Raw genomic sequence first — 24,449 nt, 5'->3', positions numbered from 1 at the left:
CTGCACTGGCAGCTTCTGTTTATCATCAACTTTCTATAATAACTATGCACTATATACCAAGATAAGTGCTATATACTAGAATACTTTGTAATAAATGTATAGTCATTTATATATATCAGAATTAGATAATGGGATGCAACAACACTAAATACACTGCAATTTTAAATGCATAATGTAGAATTTGCGCTAAATTGTCAGGAAAATGGCCAAAGGAGAACTGGCAATTCTGCCAATACTCATAATGGCCGTATTGATAGCACACGCAGGTGGAGCAAATTGGTGAATGCACATGCGCACTAGTGCACGCATAACGTGGCACATACTGGTGCCCACTAGCCTAAAAAAGACTGCTGCTGTGCTGGATGATCATCAGCCCCCCCCCACGGACCCCGGCTTGCCTTTGACCTGTCTCATCTTGATGCCTAAAATAGTGAAAAAAACGTATAATCAATTTAATATATTGTGAAATTATGTAAATTAATCAATGTATTAGCCTACAGATAGGCTTAAAGTGATTGCTGCCCACACCACTTGCTCCGTTCACACCTGAGCGTATTGTTTTTAGGCAGAAAGTCGATCGTTTCTACAGTGATTTTAGTCGCAGTTTTGTGTCGCAATTTTACCGCAATTCAAAAGGTCACCAATGTAAAAGAATGAAAGACGTCTGTAATCTGCCAAAAAAAGAAGCTCCTGTATTTTGTTGAGCGACAGGCGTTTTGTTTTAGGTGACAGAATGCTCAGATGTGAACAGGGGCCATTGAAATGAATAGGATTTGTCTTGTTGGGCATTTTTAGAGCTGAGGCTTAGAGCAGAAAACCGCCCAAAAACACCCTGGTATGAACAGAACCCTATGCCACGTACACGGGGCTCAGGTAAGTATTAGTGGGAGCTGGGGGTGCTGCTGCACACAGAAGGTTTTTACCTTCATGCATAGAATGCATAAAGGTAAAAAACATTGTGCCTTTACAACCACTTTAAGTTAATTGTATAGGGTCCCTCTGATGTAAAAAGTGTGATAAAGGCTGCCTTAAACCCTAGGGGGCTGGAAGATCAAGTAATAAATTAAGTTTTAGTTCTTCTTTAAGTGAGAGGGCAAAGAGAACTGACAAAATGCCTAGGGAGGGATTAGTTAGGTGGATCAGTTAAACTGTGCTTCATTTCTGTTGCAGTACAGTGGTGGGATACATTCTCTTTGTGCCTGCTCCCCATGTTCCCAGATCATTTCTTAACCCCAAAAGTCCTTATTAGGACTACTATCAGCAACATGGAATTTGAAGGACAATTGCCGTCTTGGTTGGATTTTTTTTAATGTTTTCTTATTCTTTCATTTTTTTTAAATTATAAGTTGAGGCTGATTTGAGGACAATAGTTTCATTTTGCTACTAATCCCTCCATAGCTAGTTTTTCCTTTAAAAAATGTGGGAATTTCTTTGGGGGTGGTATTTTAGTGATTTTAAATTTATTGTGATTTTATTTTGTGTTGATAAAGCCTTTTTTAAAGTTTAAGACCATTGAATCACAAAAATAACTTCTTGCTGATGATATGTTGTTGATAATATCCACAAATCAGCAGCAATCCTTGCTTTCCTTAATCACAGACAGTACCATAAATTGATCCAATTTTCCCACAATGTTGCTCTGTGTGTACATTCCTGAAAACCAAGTCTTGCTTTAGTTTACCCACAGTGCTTGTATTTCACACTATAGAGCTGCTTTTGGAGTCCAAATTTCGAAGTTGGAGTATACTGAGTTGCTGCTTTACCATTGATCAACATAAATATAGCACTAATGCCCCGTACACACGGTCGGACATTGATTGGACATTCCGACAACAAAATCCATGGATTTTTTCTGACGGATGTTGGCTCAAACTTGTTTTGCATACACATGGTCGTACAAAGTTGTCGGAAATTCCAATCGCCAAGAACTTGGTCACGTACGACGAGACTATAAAAGGGCAGTTCAGAACCAAGAGCGGCACCCTTTGGGCTTCTTTTGCTGATCTCGTGTTAGTAAAAGTTTGGTGAGAGACGATTCGCGCTTTTTCAGACTCAAGGTTTTCAGATCGTTTTCTGCTGTTCAGTTTGTGCTTGTGGGTTTGTATCTGGTCTTCAGTGCGTGCAGAGAGTACAATTGACTTGTCGTTGTGTTCGTGTTCGTTCGTTACTGATTTTCAGGTCGCTCTTCACAGGCCTTGCTGTTCTTCAGTGCGTTCTGTTACTCGTTCTGAGCAGCCGACCGTTTTCTATCCATGTTGCGTATATGTACTCCTCGTAGAGTTCGTGCTGTGTGGGGGCTTGGTGTTGGGGTCCTTACCTTGACACAAGCCCAGTCCATGAACAGGGTGGGGAGGAGTTCATGGACAAAGTATTGGTTGCTCCAGCGTGACCAGTTCTGTCACATGGCTTTGCTCCGTGAGATCCGTGAGAATGATCCTGACAATTTCAGGAACTTTCTCCGGATGACGGACCCCGTATTTCACCGTTTGTTGGCTTTGCTAACCCCTTATATTAGCAGGCAGGATACCTGCATGAGGCAAGCCATCACTCCAGAGCAGAGGTTAGTCGCCACCCTGCGGTACTTGGCGACGGGGAGAAGCCTGCAGGACCTCAAGTTCTTGACAGGCATCTCCCCCCAGGCTCTGGGGATCATTATCCCAGAGACCTGTTCTGCCATCATTCAGGTCCTGCAGAAGGAGTATATTAAGGTAAGATTTTTATCCTTTAATATCAAATTTTATTGTATTTAATGTTTGATGATATATTGTATTTCTTTCCTCATTCCCTAATTACCATGATTGTAATATGCTGTAAATGTCCCCTTTGTCCTCATGCATGCTGGTTTTTTAGGTAATTTTTTTTCGTCCTTCATACATATTTCCCTTCACTTACCTCCCCAGCATGCTCTCCTGGTCCTATATTCACCTCATGTGGTCACTTAACAATGTATTTTGTCAGCTCCATAGTAGTGCTTTACCCTAAATAACCCCTAAAATGTGTAAAAATGTGATTTGTGCTTTAAATTCAGGCAGAGTGGCAGAGGCTATTTTTTGGTGTCCCAAAATCATTTGGAACCCTCCCTCCCCCCAACTGCTAACTCTGCTGATACCAATCCTCTATCTGCTGACTTTGCCAAACCCATACACACTATACCCACCTCTTTTGTGGTCAGATTTATGGATGAATTCCCCAAAGCATGTAGTGCAAGGGCCTGCCTGAATACTTTTAAATGGTACTGTTTGAAGTTTTTGTATCCTATTATTATCTTGATAGGTAATATTAGAATGTAAAATGTGCTAACATTTGTACAGTGTGTATTTATCTCTTTGTATTATGACACTTCTTACCTGTCCAGTGGGCTGCCAATAGTGTAAGTAAGGAGGGGCTGACCAAAGTAATCCACATTATTTAGGCATTCATCTCTCAATGAAGTGGAGAGGGTTACCTGTCCAAAACATCCCCCCCCATAAAATTTTACAAATGGCCCATGAGAGGGGGGGGGGGGATCTGATAGGTGGACCTTATACCTTGGTCTTTAAATACTCACTAAAATAAATGTTATACTGATGTTGGCCAAGAATGTTTGTGTCTAATCTGCTTTCCATGTTTATGTGCAAAATGATTAATTTCTTTTTCTTGTTAAACTCCACAGTTTCCTTCCAACCCACAGGAATGGCAGACTGTGGCCTCCCACTTTGCCCAGCTGTGGGACTTTCCTAACTGCAGAGGGGCAATTGATGGGAAACACATCCACATCGTCCCACCACCCAACTCGGGGTCATACTATTACAGCTACAAGGGGTTCAATAGTATTGTGATGTTGGCAGTGGTGTCGGCTACTTATGAGTTCCTGTATGTGGACGTGGGGAAGAATGGCCGGATGTCCGATGGTGGAGTCATTGCCCAGACGGAGTTCAACAGGCGTCTCCAGAATGGCAGCTTGGACTTGCCACCTCCAGAAGACAATGTGGAAGGACTCCCATTCGTCTTCGTTGCGGATGAAACGTTTGCGCTGGGGGACCATCTTATGCAGCCATTCCCTATGAGGACCCTCACCCTGGACCAGAGGGTTTTTAATTACCGGCTGGCCAGAGCCAGAAGAGTGGTGGAGAACACGTTTGGAATCATGGGCAGCCGGTTCCGCCTATTTCTTACACCCATACACATGGCGGAGTATAAAATGAATCATATCATCCTGGCGTGCTGTGTTCTCCACAACTATTTACAGAGAAATTCTGCCAACTATGCTGCCTCAGTTGGGCCTGAGGCCGGAATTCATGTAAATGAACCAACCCTGACGGCGCTTGAAAGTGGCCGTCCTGGTTTTCCCCCCCTGAGTGCCCACGAGGTCCGTCTTAGATACCTTGATTACTTTGCGGGTAGGGGGGCCATCAATATGCCAGACAATGTCTGATACATTTTTAAAATAAAAAAATCATTTTAACTACTAAAATCTTTGGTGACATTTACTGCTTGTGTTTCTTTTAGCTGACCCTGACAGAAATGTGGGGAGTCCTGAAAATGTCATGATTGTGTAACATTAAAAAGCACTGTTGGGTGTTATTTACTAAAGGAAAATACACTTTGCACTACAAGTGCACTTGAGTCTGCACTAAAACTGCACTTGTAGTGCAAAGTGGCTTTGCCCTTAGGAAATAACCCCCATTGTCACTGAACACACCAATTTTACCACAACAACATTTTAGGAGCATTGCAACAATAATCCACACATTCTTGAGTATCAATCTTTTTAATACTAGCACAATCACATGTGCATTTCTAAAAGGTTTTTAAAACAAACCAACATGTTTGTTGTATAACAATTTTTTCGGTCACATTAATAAAAAAATGAAATGTCCATTTAAGGTAAAACAGGCATGTTTCAAACAAACAAGAAATGCACAGATCTGGAACTTACAAAGTTCAACTTTTGTAGAAATTGAAGGCAATATCAGACATGAGTATTTATAAACTGTGTTTGATATTGCGTTCAGATGGGGTGAAGTCACCCCTGGAAAAGCCAAATTTTGAAGATGCACACAAATTGCCGAATGTCAACATGTGCTAGCTGCCATCACGGGGGATCAAGGGACGTGTTTTGGGGGTGCAACCCCTTCCTCTCAGCTACTTTATTATTGAGGAAGGGGTTGCACCCCCAAAACGCGTCCATTGATCTCCCGTGATGGCAGGTAGCACATGTTGACATACTGTGTGCATCTTCAAAATTTGGCTTTTCTATAAAATGGCAAAAAATTTCAAAAATGTTTACATTCCAAATACAACAAAAAAGGAAGGGATTTGGAGGTGTTTTAAACTTTCCCTAAAACATCAATGATTTTCTTCATTTTGTTTTTAACATCATTGATGTTTTTCTGGATGTTTTCCAAGTCCCTATTACACCCCATGATCTCCCCAATCAGGATCTGGGCACTCTCACTGGTGAAATGACCTGGATCCACAACATCACGATCACCTAAAAATATAGAAACAAAAACATACAATGTATTATAAATATGCCGGCATCCATCTCTTACCTGAGCCTGTGGTCACAGACACTCACCTGTTGTGACTATTTCCACCACATCTCCTTCCTCCTCCTCCTGTTGGCTTTGGGGGATTTCACCTTCTTCATGAGGTGGGGGGTCTGTTGTCTCTTCTGATGAGTGGTGTCCTCCGAGTCTTTTCTCCCCTATGTAAAAAAAAAATAGGTATACTTAGCACACAGATATTTGATGGCAGAAATAGGAATATGAAACATTGCTTGGAAGTGGGGTACAATTGTCTGTTTTGGCAGAGTTCCAAGATGAAGAAATATTTTTATACTTTGTCAAGCTTGAATACTTACCTGTTTTGTACAAGCTTCACAGATGGAGTCACCCCTATAGTATGCACTGGAGCACCTGCGTGGGGCCCCCTAATAAAAAGGGTGTTCTGGTGTCCCACACTAGTGCTCCAGTGTCCAGATGTGTAAACTGCTGCTAAGTGCCCTCTCCTTACACAGAATCTAGTTTGCATTACATTCTAGTTACAAACCCATCTAGACTCCAAAATTATTTTAGGAGAAGTAGGCTAGCAAAAATGTATTCAAATGCATATGGCCAAAACAATGGTGTTTTCTATGCCGAACGAACAATGTTTCATACAAACGAACAATGTGCCCATGAACACGAAAGTTGCCATTTTAAACTGTACAACAGTAAAGAAAAGCACATGGAGCAGCACAAACGTAATACAAATAAAGAATAGGAACACAGCACAACTACTTACTTTTTTGCAGTACTCTCCTGATCCTTCTGTACTGATCGTGCTCCCTTAATTTGAGGTCCGACCACCGCTTCCTTGGATCGTCGTACCCCGAAATTCTTCTGCAGACTTTTGACCACGTTCGCCATGATCTTGGCCCTTCTGACATTGGGGTTGTGGTAAGGTCCATACTTCCCGTCATAGTCGGCCCTCTTCAGGATGTCAACCATCCCCAACATCTCCCCAAAGGACATATTTGAGGCCTTAAATCGTCTCTTCCGAGATCGGGACGTTTCTGACTCCGGGCTTTCCTCCTCCTCGTCGCTGTAATTAGCACGCACCTGTTGTGTCTCCGCCATGTGCTCTCCCCACACTGCGCCGAACGAGAAGGGGCAGGGAATAGACTAGAAAGAACGTCAGGGGCGGGCGGAGTTTCACGTATGCACAGTGTATATAAAGCGTAACACGCGTGTGTAGTACATACGATCTGTGAGCGGAGGAAGGAGTATCGGAGGCGCCGATCATGATAACTAAGGTAAGATCTAAACTTGGGCCTATACTGGTTCTAGATTGAGGCCTATATTGTAACAAGATTAGGAGAGTTTCGCCTGACATTAGGGTTTGTCTTGTGTTGTGTCTTGTAGATAAAATGGATGGCTTCAATGACCAAAACTTCCTCCCCCGGTTCATAGACAAGTACAGGGAGCTGCCCTGTCTGTGGCAGGTGAAACACCCCCAATACAACAATAAACAAAAGAGGTAGGCAGCGCTGGATAAACTGCTGGAGTTGGTGAAGCCGATGGTCCCCACGGCAACCATCCCCTATTTAAAAGCCAAAATTGGTGGCCTGAGGAGCACATATCTTAGGGAGCACAAGAAGGTCACGGATTCCCAGAGATCAGGAGCTGCAGCAGATGACGTTTATGTCCCCAGGCTGTGGTACTACAAGAGACTTTGTTTTCTGTCAGACCAGACTGGAGTCAGGGAATCCCTCTCAACTCTTCCTTCCACTCTTCCTTCCACCCTATCTTCCACCCCAGCTGAGGCTTCCGATGTCCAACCTGGGACTTCCAGCCAGGAAGAAGTGGAGGAGCCCAGCTGGAGCCAGGTATAGCATTGTTCTACAGATTTCTGGTCAATAAATAAATTATGTTTACTAGATGTTATTATTGGTCACTAATTGCTGAATTAATAAAGTGTTTGACATATCAATAGACAGTAGTGGGCAAAAATAATTGAATGAAAAATGCTGAGCTCAGAATGATAGTCTGTTATATTTGTTAACTTTCATTTAGCAACAGTCATGAGGCGAAAATTGTGTTTGATTGATGAAGAAAAAACTAAAACGATGTCCCTTTTTCATACACAGGAAGACCTCAGCCAGGACGAGGCTCTGGAATGTTGCACACAGGAGGAGGCTGTGGAATGTGGCAGCCAGGAGGAGGCAGGGGTTAGTGGCAGCCAGGAGGAGGCAGGGCTAAGTGGCAGCGAGGAGAAAGCCTGGGCCTAGTAGGAGCCTGACCAAATCACAGGTTCCTCCCCTCCACCTTCCAACCAAAAGACCCAAGTAACGTGCAGGATTCAGCACTCAGGCTGATTCAGGTGGCTTCTGCGTCCCTCAGAGCCTTCCCCACTCCTGAAGAGGCCTTTGCCTGCATGGCTGCCACCAAACTGCAGGGCATGCAGGAGGGTCAACGCCTCATGTGTGAGGACCTTCTTTACAAAACACTAACTAAGGGGCTGAGGGGCGAAATCACACACAAAACCCACCTGTGTGAGTTGGACCATCCTCCTCCTCCTCCTCCTGCCATAACTCCACTACCAGAGCCACAGCGTGGAAGGAAGCGTGGAAGGAAGACCAGAGAGTGATGACCTGGGTTCAGTCTGGTCTGACAAAAGATGCAGGCTCTTGTATGACCACAGCCTGGGGACACAGATGTCATCTGCTGCTTTCAAGATCTCTTGGACTTCTGGACCAGACTGCACTCCCTTAGATAAGGACTCCTCAGGCCACCAATTTGGCAGTAAAATAATTGATGTGTGCCCTGGGGGCCAAAGACTTCGCCAGTATCTGCTGTTTCTCCAGTGTTGCCTCCCTCTTTGTTTTGTTCTGATCCCTTAATAAAGGATTTTTTGTTTCAATTATACTCGCCTATGTGTGTTTTCCTTCAAAAAGGACACTTTGTTGGTGAGGAGGCAGGTACATTTCAAAAATACAATGTGAAATTAACAAGAGACACCAACACCAAACAATCTCCTTGAGATTAAATAATAAAAGATAATAAAGGTGTTGTGGTAACTTGACACACAAAACACACCCAAACATATTCTGGAGTTAAAAAAAAAAAAAAGATCGGGCTTGAAAAAAATACTAACCAAAAAAATTAAAACCTAAAAATTGGAATCAGATGTGACAGATACAAATATTATATTGATGAAATCACGATAAATAATAAAGAAAGAAGTTTGTGAGAAGTCTGTGTGAATATGAGCAGCAAAACAACTTCATTCTTCTAGCATTATAAAGAAGAAGAGAGTGCGCTGCATTAAACTATTTAAAACATTGCAGCCTGACGAAAGTGCTATATCCATTCCAAACGCTAATTTTACCAGACCGAGCTGTCCCGTCTTGGAATTTATTCTGAGCATGCGTGGCACTTTGTGTGTCGGAATTGTCCACACACAGTCAGAATTGACGCGATCGGATTTTGTTGTCGGAAAATTTTATAGCCTGCTCTCAAACTTTGTGTGTCGGAAAATCCGATGGAAAAAGTCCGATGGAGCCCACACACGGTTGGAATTTCCGACAACACAATCCGATCGCACATTTTCCATTGGAAAATCCAACCGTGTATACAGGGCATAATAGGCAGTTCACACCCTACTTGGTTAGCAGGCTTTATGATTATGAAATGCCATCAAGTCCATCAAAACTCAGTAGTTTGCAGGGTGAGAGGGTTATAAGTGTGTGTTATTTCACAGTTTCAATGTCAAGAGATTTAAATTGTATATATAATTCGTTTCCTAGGGGTCACTGCAAATTAGTTTTAAACATCGACAGGCCATTAGAGATCTCTTCAAAATTTGATTACTGAAGACTCTAATCCCCAAATACTACAACACTGGAAGCGCAACAGCAGGGGGGACTCCAGCTGGAAGAGGAATTGATGTCTGCACCTAAGCCTGTTTACACTGCCATCAAACTTTGCTGCCACAGGGCAGTTTTAACCCACCTAAATTTAAGGGCAGTAGCTCTGATTTTTATAGGAAATCAGCTGCCTGTCCTTTTTGCCTCTGCATTTATGTCTGTTTGCACAGCCATTAAACTGTGGTGCCACAAAGCAAATTTTATAACCACAAACCTAAGGACTGTAGCTAACTTTTATAGAAAATCAGCTGCCCGTGTCTTGCATCTTTACGTTTGGGCCTATTGTTACTGCTGCCAAACTACGCTTCCACTGTTTTTACCTACCCACAATCGTGGACTAATTATGTTATAGCAAAACAGCTGCCTGTGCCTTAAACTCAAGTTTAATGTTCTACTGTGCAAGGTGGATGGTTCACTTCTAAACATGGGGTACCGCCTTAATGCTGATTCTCATATGACAGTGGACCCACCTGGCCCCAGGCATTAGTGAGCGCATCCATGGAGTTACATAGTTACATAGTTAATGAGGTTACAAAAAGACACAAGTCCATCCAGTTCAACAAAAAAAAAAAAATACAATCCCATATACACAATCCCATACCCACAGTTGATCCAGAGGAAGGCGAAAAACCCCAGCAAAGTATGATTCAATGTGCTGCAGCAGGGGGGGAAAATTTCCTTCCTGATCCCCCGAGAGGCAATCGGATATTTCCGTGATCAACTTTACTTATAAATGTCAGTGCCCAGATATATTATATTATGTATATTTAGGAAATAATCAAGGCCTTTTTAAAGCATTCTACTGAGCTGGCTAGAACCACCTCTGGAGGAAATCTATTCCAAATTTTCACAGCTCTTACTGTGAAGAAACCTTTTTGTATTTGGAGATGAAATCTTTTTTCCTCCATACGTAAAGAGTGCCCTCTTGTCCCCTGTGATGACCTTAAAGTGAATAACTCAACACCAAGTTCACTATATGGACCACTTACGTATTTGTACATGTTGATCATATCCCCCTTAATATCCTCTTCTCAAGAGAGAATAAATTCAGTTCCTCTAGTCTTTCCTCATAGCTGAACTCCTCCATGCCTCTTTTCAGTTTGGTTTCCCTTTTATACACTTTCTCCAGTTCCCCGATATCCTTTTTGAGAACTGGTGCCCAAAACAGAACTGCATGGGAGTATTTCCCATCTTTGGGCTAGTTAGGCCCCAGTCCCACAATCTGGTTAATCCCCACGGATATGCCCCTTATATGCTCCTGACATCTAAAGTGTAATGAGACCATGGCTGTAGTTAATTAGGACTTGTCTAGGCTTGCCCCAGCTTGTCTGGCTCATTCTGATTTGTTCCTGTAAGAGGGTGCTGCAACATTACTGGCTCCTACCTTAGCAAGGAATGGATAAAAAGAGCTCAGAACCAGAAGCCCCTCTGCCTCCACTGGGTTCCTGCTGCTGAAGGTGTTCCAAGATGGCGCATCAGATATTGCCATAGAAACTCGCCGCCAAGTCGACCCAAGACTCAGCGATGGATACTGGCCTCTTCTACTGGCCTATTGGTGTGTCTCACTGCAGGATCGGAAATTAGGATGTGCTTCAGCTGGTGCACCCTATGTGCCGGAGGCACTCATCCAATTTTTTGCCCTGGGCTCATTGTCTATCCTGTAACACCCTGCTGTGCATGCGGCTGGTAGGCTCTGAGGAACTGCTGGATCTAGGGACTGATGGCCTCCCTCTGCTGTCCAACCCCACTATTGCTGCCGGGGCATCTGCTCCGCCAAGGGTGATCCTTCCGGTCTCAGTACTGCATGCTGTACACTGTTCTCCGGGTCCCTCGTCAGTCGGGCCTGAGGGACCACGCTTGGACTTCCCCACTTTTCTGCTCACTTTTATTTAAAACAAAGCAAAAAGTTCACATTTGAATAGTTTCCCCAGCAGGGGGTTCTCACCATCAATGCAACAAAACACACCGTAAAACACACAGTCCCAGTGCTCGTACATAAAACGCTGTACCTTTGTCAGCTTGACTACTTCTCCTAAAGCTCCCAGCTGCTACATCCTCACAGACTCAGGCCTTTCTCTGTCCTGACCTGGGCAGTGCGGTACCATGTGTACCTCACAGCTCCCTTCGCACACTGACCCTGTTGAGAGGGTGGGGGCCAGTGACCTCTAACTCTGTCTCCAACGTTAACCCAACACACAGCTGCACCATTAGTGTGCCTGTTTTCTTGCAAAATCTAGCCTAGACCGCCATTTTAATCAGTGGCATGGGCTCGACCTCCCACAATGGATTGAGTTGAGCTGGTGGAGCCAGGTTACAATTGGTATACGGTTCACCAGACAGGGAGGAAGCACCCAGTTATGGGAGATTGGGTCTCCTATCCTGACTCTATTGGTGAGAGTAAGCCAGAAAAAAATTACCGGAAAAGAGAACTTAGTAAGAGTACTAAAAATAAAAGAGCAATAAGATACATGAGGGGAGAAAAAACCCACAGTAAGTGCCCTTATAATGAAGGGAGGAAGCGTCAGTGATGGGGGGGAGTCATTATAAATGGGAAGCCAGTGAACGAATAAGTGATAAAAAGAGAGGTAAGAGGCATGGGCTAAGGAAAAAAGCTTACAGTTTTAGGTATCCCAGTCAAACTATATAGTAGCTTACCAGTCAAAAAATCGCCACTGTGTGGATGTGTCTCCCTCCGACTCTGGCTGAAATGACAGTCAGATAAGCCGGTTTAAATCTGCCCTCCGACGAGCCGGCGTGTGTCTTGCCGAGAAAGTTCCCTCGGCGGATAAGTTCCCCCCTGTACTGCGCAGGCGCAGCGCCTGCGCAGTACCAACTACTGTCAGCCGCCGGAGATAGCCGAAGCTCAAACGCTTCAATCAGCTGTACACAGTGCCTGCGCCCTGGGTCCAGATTCCTTCCACACCATCCAAGTGGACCTAGAAGGGGAATCTAAAAGAGCCGAGCGAAGCGAGGCCGTGCCCGCAGCGTGGCGAGCGAAGCGAGCCCGCGACGGGCCCTCTTACAGGCGCCGTGTACAGCTGATTTTCAGCTGTTCCGCTTCGGCTATTTCCGCCGGATCCTACTGCGCAGACACTGCGCCTGCGCAGTAGAGGGGGGAACTTATCCGCCGAGCGGAACTTTCTCGGCAGAACACCGGCTCGAGGCAGACAAAAAAAACACCTATGCGCATGCGCACGGGTGGCCTGCATCCTCTGACTACACTACCCAGGAGGCTGCGCGAGGAGGGAAGGGCCAGGCACGTCCAAGGGAAGGACATACATGAAAAAACTCCAGCCTCGCCGCCGCACTCCTGGGTGTGCAGAGATAGTAAAGAGATAGTTTTGAATGCACTTTACTGTGTTCTGTGCTGTTTAGCATGTTTTTCCTATGCCTAAAAAAAACACTGTTGATACCATGTGCCTTATGCCGCGTACACACGAGCGGACTTTCTATCCTACTTGGTCCGGCACACTTTCCGACGGACTTTGTCCGCCAGGTGCGCCGGACTTTAAAACGGACGGACTTGCCCACACACGCCGGGACTTTCCGGCGGGCTAAGTCCGCCCGTCTTTCCGACGGACTTTCGCCGGAGTTCCGGCGGACTTTCAGAATGAACGGACTTGCCCACACACGGACAAGTCCGTTCATTTTGAACGTGACTCAGGTGCGACGGGACTAGAAAAGGATGTCAATCTTGCCGCTTTTATCGGCGAGATTGACACCTTACTAGCCCCGTCGCGGGGCATACCAGGCCCTTAGGTCTGGTATGGATTATAAAGGGGAACCCCGCTACGCCGAAAAAACGGCGTGGGGTCCCCCTAAAATCCATACCAGACCCCGATCCGAGCACGCAGCCTGGCCGGTCAGGAAAGGGGGTGGGGACGAGCGAGCGCCCCCCCCCCCTCCTGAACCGTACCAGGCCGCATGCCCTCAACATGGGGGTGGGTGCTTTGGGGGAGGGGGGCGCCCTGCGCCCCCCCCCCCCAAAGCACCTTGTCCCCATGTTGATGAGGACAAGGGCCTCTTCCCGACAACCCTGGCCGTTGGTTGTCGGGGTCTGCGGGCGGGGGCTTATCGGAATCTGGGAGCCCCCTTTAATAAGGGGGCCCCCAGATCCCGGCCCCCCACCCTATGTAAATGAGTATGGGGTACATGGTACCCCTACCCATTTACCTAGGAAAAAAGTGTAAGTAATAAAACACACTACACAGGTTTTTAAAATATTTTATTAAACAGCTCCGGGGGGGGGGATCTTCCTCCGGCTTCGGGGGTCTTCTTCCGGCTTCGGGGGTCCCTCCGCTTCATCTTCTCCCGGCGTCCGGTTGGTTCTTCTCCGCTCTCTTCTCCCGGTGTTCCTGTTCTTCGGCCGGCTCCTCTGCTGTCTTCAAGTAGCTCTCTTGCCAGCAGAGGTCCGGACTTCTGGGCTTCTGGGCTTCTGGGCTTCTCTTCCCCAGATGTTGACACGACGCTCTCTCCTGCTGGACTGCTCTCCGAGGGCTGCGTTGTGACTTATATAGGTGGAGACCCCGCCCCCTTTTGATGTCACAGTCCCTGGGCATGCTGGGACTGTGACGTTTTAGGGGGCGTGGTCAACATCACCCAGTGACCACGCCCCCTAAAACGTCACAGTCCCAGCATGCCCAGGGACTGTGACATCAAAAGGGGGCGGGGTCTCCACCTATATAAGTCACAACGCAGCCCTCGGAGAGCAGTCCAGCAGGAGAGAGCGTCGTGTCAACATCTGGGGAAGAGAAGCCCAGAAGCCCAGAAGCCCAGAAGCCCAGAAGCCCAGAAGCCCAGAAGTCCGGACCTCTGCTGGCAAGAGAGCTACTTGAAGACAGCAGAGGAGCCGGCCGAAGAACAGGAACACCGGGAGAAGAGAGCGGAGAAGAACCAACCGGACGCCGGGAGAAGATGAAGCGGAGGGACCCCCGAAGCCGGAAGAAGACCCCCGAAGCCGGAGGAAGATCCCCCCCCCCCGGAGCTGTTTAATAAAATATTTTAAAAACCTGTGTAGTGTGTTTTATTACTTACACTTTTTTCCTAGGTAAATGGGTAGGGGTACCATGTACCCCATACTCATTTACATAGGGTGGGGGGCCGGGATCTGGGGGCCCCCTTATTAAAGGGGGCTCCCAGATTCCGATAAGCCCCCGCCCGCAGACCCCGACAACCAACGGCCAGGGTTGTCGGGAAGAGGCCCTTGTCCTCATCAACATGGGGACAAGGTGCTTTGGGGGGGGGGGGGCGCAGGGCGCCCCCCTCCCCCAAAGCACCCACCCCCATGTTGAGGGCATGCGGCCTGGTACGGTTCAGGAGGGGGGGGGGGGCGCTCGCTCGTCCCCACCCCCTTTCCTGACCGGCCAGGCTGCGTGCTCGGATCGGGGTCTGGTATGGATTTTAGGGGGGACCCCACGCCGTTTTTTTCGGCGTAGGGGCTTCCCTTTATAATCCATACCAGACCTAAGGGCCTGGTATGCCCCGCGCTCGCTGCAATGGGAAAATGTGTTTTTCCTATTGCAGCGAGCGTGAGATGCAATACCCTGCCCTCGTGTTGTATCTGGTCCGTCGGACCAGCCTACACACGAGCGGGCTTTCCGTCGGACCAGCACACACACGAGCGGACTTTCCGCCCGAAACTGAGTCCGGCGGAAAGATTTAGAACTTTCTTCAAATCTAGGTCCGGCGGGCTTTTGGGAAAAAGTCTGCCGGAAAAGTCCGCCGGTGCCTACACACGGGCGGATTGTCCGGCACACTCTGGTCCGCCGGACCAAGTATGCCGGAAAGTCCGACCGTGTGTACGCGGCATTATGTGTATTAAATTATGTGATATAAGGAGTGTAAGCAAGTGCTTACAGGATACTATTGAATGTATTTTCGCTGTTAAGGTATTTGCACTATGTATCAGGGTCTTCAAACTACGGCCCTAAAGTTGTTCAGGAACTACAATTCTCATCATGCCTAGTCATGTCTGTGAATGTCAGAGTTTTACAATGCCTCATGGGATGTGTAGTTCTGCAACAGCTGGAGGGCTGCAGTTTGAAGATCCCTGATGTAGATGTTCAGCTCATTTGGGCTTCCCAGATGGGAAGGGGTTAACAGTAACTGGACTCTTTCCCGGGCATTTCTTGGGTCCTGCCCCTTGTAGTGGGTCGATATATTTGTGAGGGGAGGGCTTGGGAGGAGGCTGTTTTGCATGGGAGTACTGTGTCAGGCCGGCTGAGCCATGTAGTCCCCTTGGAGCAACAGGTTCCCCGTCACTAAGTTGCTCGCATTGGGATCTTACCTGGAGCCAGGTAACCTCCGGCCAAGGGATGAACAGTCAATATTAGGTAGTTGGGGATGAACTGTGTCTTTTGTGTGATGTGCTATGCATTGTACCCATGGGAAGAGTGTTCCATAATGAAGAGCCTCAAGTTTAGTGTGCTGTTGTGCAAGGTGAATGGCTTATTTCTAAACATGGGGCACCACCTTAATACTGAATCTCGCATGACCACAGTCCCGTCTGGTCCAGTGCACTAGTGAACATGTCCAGGGAAGTGTTCCCCATCTGCAGGGGTAGTTTGGCCCCGGCCCCACAACCTGGTGTAGTCCCCATCTACAGGGTGAGTAGGCCCGCCCATATGTGCATTAGCCATAGAACTTTCTACTGACAAAATCTTTGATGGAGGATCAGGAAAAAAACTTTTCCTGTGCAAGTTTTGGTAAAAATGTAAAATTAGGTCCATATATATTTGGACACAGGTACAATTTTCATACTTTTGATTCTGTATTCCACCAGAATAAAATTAAAACAAAACAATCCAAATGATTTTGAAGTGCAGACTTTCAGCTTTAATTCAAGGGGTTGAATATAAATATCAAGTACAAATTTTAGGAACTGCAACCATTTTTATACACAGTCCCCCCATTTTCAGGGGCTCAAATGTAATTGGACAAATGAATATACCGTATTTATCAGCGTCTAACACACATTTTTTCCCACTGAAAACAGAAGGTAAACACTGCCTGCGTGTTATACTCCGATAATATGTTTTACCCACAGGGGGCGGGGATCGGACGGTCCACCCCGGGAGCCACCCATTGGGGGGGTGTCAGGCCGGCCCCCCACCTCTCCTGGCCCTGGGACTGCCTCCATAGTCTACAGTTGAGAAAAAATTCACTTGCCAGCCCCTTCTCATAAACTTCTCCTGTGTGGGTGTCATTGTAAAAGCTCAGTTTTTTCTGGCTGCTCTCCCGCTCCTCCTCCGAGTGTAGCTTTAGATTGGAGGAGAAGAGCGGTCACATGATCATCTAGGTAATGTCAGAGGAGAGCAGTCATGTGACCAGGTCAGTGAAAAAGACTGAGCTAATGAGGTACAGTATATGGAGGCTTCGTTTTACAATGAGTGACACAGGAGGAGCAGTGTAGAAGTGCCTGGCAGTGATATTTTTCTTAGCTGTAGAGTATGCTGGCAGTGCTGTACCAGGAGACTGGGGGTCTGGGAGTGCAGGGGGAGGGGGCTGTATACTGGATTGGGGTCTGTGTACTGTGCAGGGGGAGGGGGGCTGTATACTGAATGGGGGCTGTATACTGGATGGGGGGCCGGTTACTGTGCAGGGGGAGGGGGCCTGAATACTGCATGGGGGCTGTGTACTGGATGGGGGGCTGTGGACTGGGGAGGAGTGCTGTGTACTGTGCAGGGGGAGGGGGCTGTGTACTGGATGGGGGGCTGTGTACAGGATGGGGGGGCTGTGTACTGAACACCAGAAGTCTCAAGAGACGCAGCCATGCTCTTGAGCGAGCATGGCGTAAATCTAAGTCCCTGCAAGACTTTACCCTCTACAAATCTGCCCTTCTCAAATACAACTCCTGCCTCCACACTGCTTAACAAACCTACTACAACACTCTCATCAAAACCCTCTCATCCAAACCTCGTCAACTCTTTTCTACCCTTAATTCCTTACTTCACCCCCCACTGCTCCCACCCACCAACTTGCTTACCGCTCAACAGATTGCCAACCATTTCAAAAGCAAAATCAACACCATTCGCAAGGAGATATCCAGCATTCAGCTTCCTCCCCTACCCAACACATCAGGTCCAACACCACACTCAATACTCTCCTCCTTCTGCCCAGTTACCACCGATGAAGTTGATAAACTCCTCTCCATGGCCCACCTCACCACCTGTCCCCTTGACCCTGTCCCCTCACAATTACTGCGGCCACCTTCCCACTCTATCCTAAACTCCCTAACCCACATTTTCAACCTCTCCCTCTCCTCCGGCACCTTTCCTTCCCTGCTCAAACATGCACTGGTTACCCATACTTAAAAAAACCTTCACTAGATCCCACCTGTTTGAATAACTTAAGACCCTTCTCGCTGTACCCGTTTGCCTCCAAGCTCATCGAACGCCTTGTCCATGACCGAATGAGTCGCTACCTCATGGACAACAACCTTCTCGACCCCCTACAGTCCGGCTTTCGTCCCCAACATTCTACTGAAACTGCCCTACTAAAACTCACCAATGACTTACTAACTGCTAAAACCAATGGCCAGTACTCCATACTCATACTCTTAGACCTCTCTGCTGCCTTAGACACAGTTGGCCACCTGCTCCTCCTCAGCAAACTACACTCCCTTGGCCTCTGTGATTCTGCTTCATCCTGGTTCTCCTCCTATCTATCTCAGCGCACTTTCAGTGTCACTTACAACTCCATCTCCTCTACTCCTCTTCCTCTCTCTGTTGGGGTACCCCAAGGCTCTGTCATTGGGCCCCTCCTATTCTTGCTCTATACCTCTTCCCTGGACCAGTTGATAACCTCCCATGGCTTCCAATACCACCTCTACACCGATGACACTCAGATCTATCTCTCCACTCCTCAACTCACCCCCTCGATCTCCTCATGGATCTAATTTAGTCATTTGGATGGACAATTTTGGGCCAAACAGTGACTTCCAATCAGATGCAGTTACTGTAGGGTATTCAGCACCCTCAGACACAGCTGGCTTTTGAATACAATAGCCAGCAGGGGAGATTTCTTCATCCAAGTTTTTGGGCATCAATGACAAAATCAATTGATTTTTCGCATTCAACTTGCAGGGCTAAAGGAGAGAAGTTTCATGGCTGGGAAAATTTTTTTAACCACTTCAATACTGGGCATTTTTATCCCTTTACTGCCCAGGCCAATTTTCAGCTTTTGGTTTTTATAATTTTTTTACACAAATAGAACTTTCTTTTAGTGTTATTTAATCACTGCTGGGTTTTTTCTTTTTTGCTAAAAAAAAAATGAAAAAAGACAGAAAAAAAAGTTTTTCTTAGTTTCTGTCAGTTCTTTGCTGATATGCACTAATGAGGCAGCACTGATGGGCACTGATAGACTGCACTGATGGGCACTGATGAGGCGGCACTTATGGGCACTGATGAGTCGGCACTGAAGGGCACGATGATGTGGCACTGATGAGGAGGCACTAATTTGCCGCACTGATGGGCACTGATATGCAGCACTGATATGCAGCACTGATATGCAGCACTGATGACCACTGATGGGCACTGATAGGTGGCACTGATAGGCGCTTCTTATGGGCAATGATAGGAGACATGGATAGGCGGCACTGATGGGCAGCACTGGCGAGCACTGAAAGGCAGTGCTGACTGGCATCACTGATGGGCACAGATGGGCATCACTGATGGGCACAGATTGGTGTCACTGATGGGCACAGAATGGCATCACAGATTTTCACTGACTGGCATCACTGCTGGGCACTGCTGGGGCCACACTGAGAATTGGGACACTACCTGTACAGGTCTCCCCTGCGAGGAGATGCCGCTGATTGGCTCTCCTCTCCTCACACTCTGTCAGTGTGAGGTGAGGAGAGCCGATTATGGGCACTTCCATGTTTACATGTGATCAGCTGTGATTGGACACAGCTGATCACATGGATAAAGAGCTGCGTCATCAGCTCTTTACCAAGATTGGGTATGGAGGAGCCTACAACAGTGACATCATCAAGCTGTTTTCTTCTGATTGGTCGGCTGATCGTAGGTCAGAGAGAGACCTTAAAGGAGCTCATTTGGCTGGACTATGGGTCACAGGAGTGCAATTCGTTTTGTACTCCTGTGAACCGATTTCAGCAGAGAGTGGACTGAAGTCCACTCTCTGCTGATATCACAGGAATCAGTCCAGGCACCGTGTCATTGTGACAATGGAAGTCGGGATCTCCCAGGTGCCTGGACTAACACCCGTCTCAGCCTCTCAGCGAGCCGCTGAGAGGCTGAGACGGTCGCTCCGCCCCCTCCCCAGCTCAGTGCTCCAGTGAGCATGGAGGAGCAGAGTGGAGAGATGCTGATTGACAGTCAGCAGCTCTGTGCTTGGGGAGCTGTGAGAACTGAGCTATCGGCATGTTCGGTGGCTCAGTTCTCAGTGTAGAGGCACTGGGGGACAGATGCAGCATCGAACTGATGCTGCATCCACCTAGGTAAGTAGGATGGGAGAAAAAAACCCAAACCCATACTTCTCTTTTAATTCCCCATGTGTGTTTTGACCACCTATCACTTAGTGGTCATCCCTGTCTGGTAAGCATTTTCCTTTCAATAAGTTTTTATTGAGCATTATATCAAACAGAGAAGGCAAAATTTTCCATACATATAAATTTGCAGAAATGCGATAGAGGTAATACTGTCTAACACAGTAAAACTATAGGTGTTACCTGTGTGTCACATATGACATTAAAGAGGATCAAGATATACAGATCATTTCAGTCAACATGTCTCATCTTGCATGTTAGGTAACCAACCTAGACTACCTGTAATAAGCGGTGAGTATCTCCTTGCTCAATAATAAAAAAAATACTAACATAGAAAATTAACGAACAAAACATGTACAGTAATAGGGCTACATTAGAAATGCTGCTGTAAGATTGATCTTTGAGCTTGCATGTAAGATCAATTACTGAAGTGCAGTACAAGAGAGTACAAAGGAGATTTTCGCAAGGGAAAAAAGGGGAGAGAGAAGAAGAAAAAGGAGAAAAAGGAAGCAATCCAGCAAATCTTCCATTAGCTCTCCACATCCTCTGAAGCGTACATTTTCATCCTGGAATACCTATATAGGTCGCCCAGGGGTCCCATGGAGAATTAAACCTAGCTGCCGTGTCAGTCAGGAAACTCACCATTTTCTCCTGGGCCATTATCCAGGAAATTTTCCATTTAGCTGCCGAAAAAAGAACCTTTGGTTGTTTCCACGCTCTTGCTATGGTCAATTTAGCACCCAAAAAGATAAAGAAGATTAAGTCTCTGGTAGCTCTATTGGTGTTGGGCAAATGCTCATTGAGCAGGGCTAGAGAGGGGCTCTTGGGGATTTGGTATCCTGTTAACTTGCGGATCATATAGAAGATTCTGTTCCAAAATCCCCTCAGTTTTGGGCATTCCCACCAGATGTGGATCATTGATCCTGATGATGCACAGTTTCTGAGCAGAGAGGTGAGGAGGAGGGAAACATTTTCACTAATCTAGTTGGGAGTAAGTACTATCTGGTAATCACTTTGAGGTTCGCCTCTATAAGAGCGATATTTCGTATGCCTCTATGGGCTTGAAAAAAGTTTTTATTCCAGGTTTCGATATTCCAGCTGACTTGGATTTTGTTATCCCATGCATGCATGTAAGGTAGTTTGGTGCTATTTGTGGCCAGTGACAGGTAAATAATCGAAATACCCCTCCTCTGCTCTGTGGCTTAGCCACACCATTGTTCATTTGTCGTTAATCTTGGGGGTTCTGATTTGGTCTTCCATAGGGAATTTAAGAAATATGAGATCTGTAGAAATCTATACCACTTCGATTCTGGCATTTCCAGTTTTTTTTTTCAATCATTAAGCACCTCAATACAGGGCACTTACACCCCCTTTCCTGCCCAGACCAATTTTAAGCTTTCAGCGCTCTCACACTTTGAATGACAATTACTCAGTCATGCAACACTGTACCCATATGAAATTTGTGTCCTTTTTTTCACACAAATAGAGCTTTCTTTTGGTGGTATTTAATCACTAGTGGGTTTTTTATTTTTTGTGCTATAAATAAAAAAAGACCGTAAATTTTGTGAACAAAATGCCTTTTTCTTTGTTTCTGTCATAAAATTTTGCAAACTAGTTATTTTTCTTCATATATTTTGGCCAAAATTTATACTGCTACAAAGCTTTGGTAAAAATAACCCAAATTAGTGTATATTATTTGGTCTTTGTGAAAGTTATAGAGTCTACAAACTATGGTGCCAATCAGTGAAAATTGATCACATCTGATCAGGCCTTCAGAACATCAGGTGTATCTCACTTCTTGAGACACTAACAAGTCAAGAAAGTACAAATACTCCCCAAATGACCTGTTCTTAGAAAGTAGACATTCCAAGGCATTAAGTAAGTAGCATGGTGAGTTTTTTTAAGTTGTAATTTTTTTCCCACAATTCTTTGCAAAATGAAGATTTTTTTTTTTTTTTTTTACAAAATTGTCAAATTATCAGATTATTTCTCACATATAGCATATGCATACAACAAATTACACCCCAAAATACATTCTGCTACTCTTCCCGAGTATGGCGATACCACATGTGTGAGACTTTTACACAGCCTGGCCACATACAAAGGCCCAACATTGAAGTAGCACCTTCAGGCGTTCTACGAGCGTAAATGACACATCTTATTTCTCAACCACCTATTACAATTTGAAGGCCCTGGAGCACCAGGACAATGGAATTGCCCACAAAATGACCCCATTTTGGAAAGCAAACACCCCAACGTATAATCTATGAGGCATAATGAGTCTTTTGAACGGTTCATTTTTTTCCAGAGGTTTTTGGAAAATGTGAAAAAAAAATTAAAACACTTTTTTTTACACAAAGTTGTCAATTTATAAGATATTTCTAACATATAGCATGTATATAGCAAAAATTACACCCCAAAATACATTCTGCTATTCTTCCCGAGAATGGTGATATCACATGTGTGAAATTTTTACACAGCCTAGCCACATACAGAGGCCCAACATTGAAGTAATACCTGCAGGTGTTCTAGCAGCATAAATTACACATCTCATTTAATCAGTGGTATCACTAATGTGGGGCCAGAGGGGGCCCTGACCCCCCCAGCATTATGCTGTGCCCCCTCATGTGCCCCCCCAATTAAAATGCCTTTTGTTACAATGGGTGCCCCGTGGCCCACATCTTGCTCGGGCCGCCGTCAGAACAACACAGGCTCTCCTGAGAAGGAGAGCGTCCTGTCACTCCTGCTGGAGTTCCCCCCTCCCTTCACTCCCTTCCTCTCTATCCACGCTGACACTCTGCAATCTGCATGATGCGAGCTGTGCTCACACAGCCACGGCCGCCTGACTATAGAGGATCAGGGATCACACAGGATGGAGCTCTATATCATTTCTGTCATCACAGCTCTGCACTCCACACAAGTCCACTGCGCCCATGTATCATCCCAGGGGGAGGGAGGGGGGCACTGTATTATGTTACATTGAGCTCTGTACAAGCTGGGGTAGGGGGGCTGCTGTCTTTTCTTTAAACTTGGTAAGTTTTTTAAAGTCAGTACAGGTGCAGTATATGGGGGAGGGGTCAGTTGGTAGAGGGTGCTATTTAGGAGTGTCAGTATATTGGGGGGGTCAGTATATAGAAGAGTGTCAGTATATAAAAGGAGCGTCAGTGTATTGGGGGTGTCAGTATATAGAAGAGGTGTCAGTATATAGAAGGGGTGTCAGTATATAGAGGAGGTGTCAGTATATAGGAGTGTCAGTATATAGAAGAGGTGTCAGTATATAGAAGGGGTGTCAGTAGATAGAAGAGGTGTCAGTATATAGAAGGGGTGTCAGTATATAGAAGAGGTGTCAGTATATAGAGGGGGTGCCATTATATTGGGGGTGTTAGTATATAGAGGGGGTGTCAGTATATTGGGGGTGTTAGTATATAGAGGGGGTGTCATATATTGGGGGTGTTAGTATATAGAGGGGGTGTCAGTATATAGAAGAGGTGCCAGTATATTGGGGGTGTCAATATATAGAGGGGGTGTCATTATATAGAAGAGGTGCCAGTATATTGGGGGTATTAGTATATACAGGGGGTGTCAGTATATAGAAGGGGTGTCAGGTCAGTATATAGAAGAGGTGTCAGTATATTGGGGTGTTAGTATATAGAGGGGGTGTCATTATATAGAAGGGGTGTCAGTATATTGGGAGTGTTAGTATATAGAGGGGTTGTCAGTATATAGAAGGGATGTTAGTATATAGAGGGTGTATCAGTATATAGAGAGGGTTTCAGTATATTGGTGGTGTTAGTATATAGAGAGGGTGTCAGTAAATAGAAGTGTTATCAGTATATTGAGGGGGTGTCAGTATATAGAAGAAGAAGTGCCAGTATATTGGGGGTGTTAGTATATAGAGGGGGTGTCAGTATATCGGGGGTGTTTTTTCTATAAAGGGGGTGTCAGTATATAGAAGAGGTTTCAGTGTATTGGGGGTGTTAGTATATAGAGGGGGTGTCAAAATATTGGGGGTGTCAGTATATAGAAGGGGTGTCAGTATATTGGGGTGTCAGAAGATAGGAAGGAGGTGTCAGTATATAGAAGAGGTGTAAGTATACATAGATGTGCCCGATCTGCTCCCTCCCCCTGCATCCTCATTGGCAGGGAGGAGAGCGACTTGCAGGAAGGAAGGACTCCACCAGCATGTAGTCCCCAACCAAAGCGGCCCCACACAGCCTCCTATGGGGCAGGGAACTACAGAGCCCAGCATGCTCTCTGGCGAGGGGATTCACAAAGCAGGGACTGCCTGGGAGAAAGTTGAGTACCACCACGAAGCAGAGGAAGACGGACATAATGAGATGGGCAGGTAAGCATACACTTTAATGGCCACTGAAGCAATACTAAAAAAAATCCATTTATTTAAATAGGCCGAGGGATTTGGGATTGTGCGCAGGTAACTTTCTCCTTTGTTTTTTATTGTATGCATTGGGGCATTGTTGCAGGAGTACAGGGCTTAATATTGTATATTTGTATGCATTTTATACTCATTGTCAGGATGTATAAAGTGATTGA

This window comes from Aquarana catesbeiana, linkage group LG03 (assembly GCF_042186555.1).
Source record: "Aquarana catesbeiana isolate 2022-GZ linkage group LG03, ASM4218655v1, whole genome shotgun sequence".
Lineage (NCBI taxonomy): Eukaryota > Metazoa > Chordata > Amphibia > Anura > Ranidae > Aquarana > Aquarana catesbeiana.
This window is presented reverse-complemented; position numbering follows the sequence as displayed.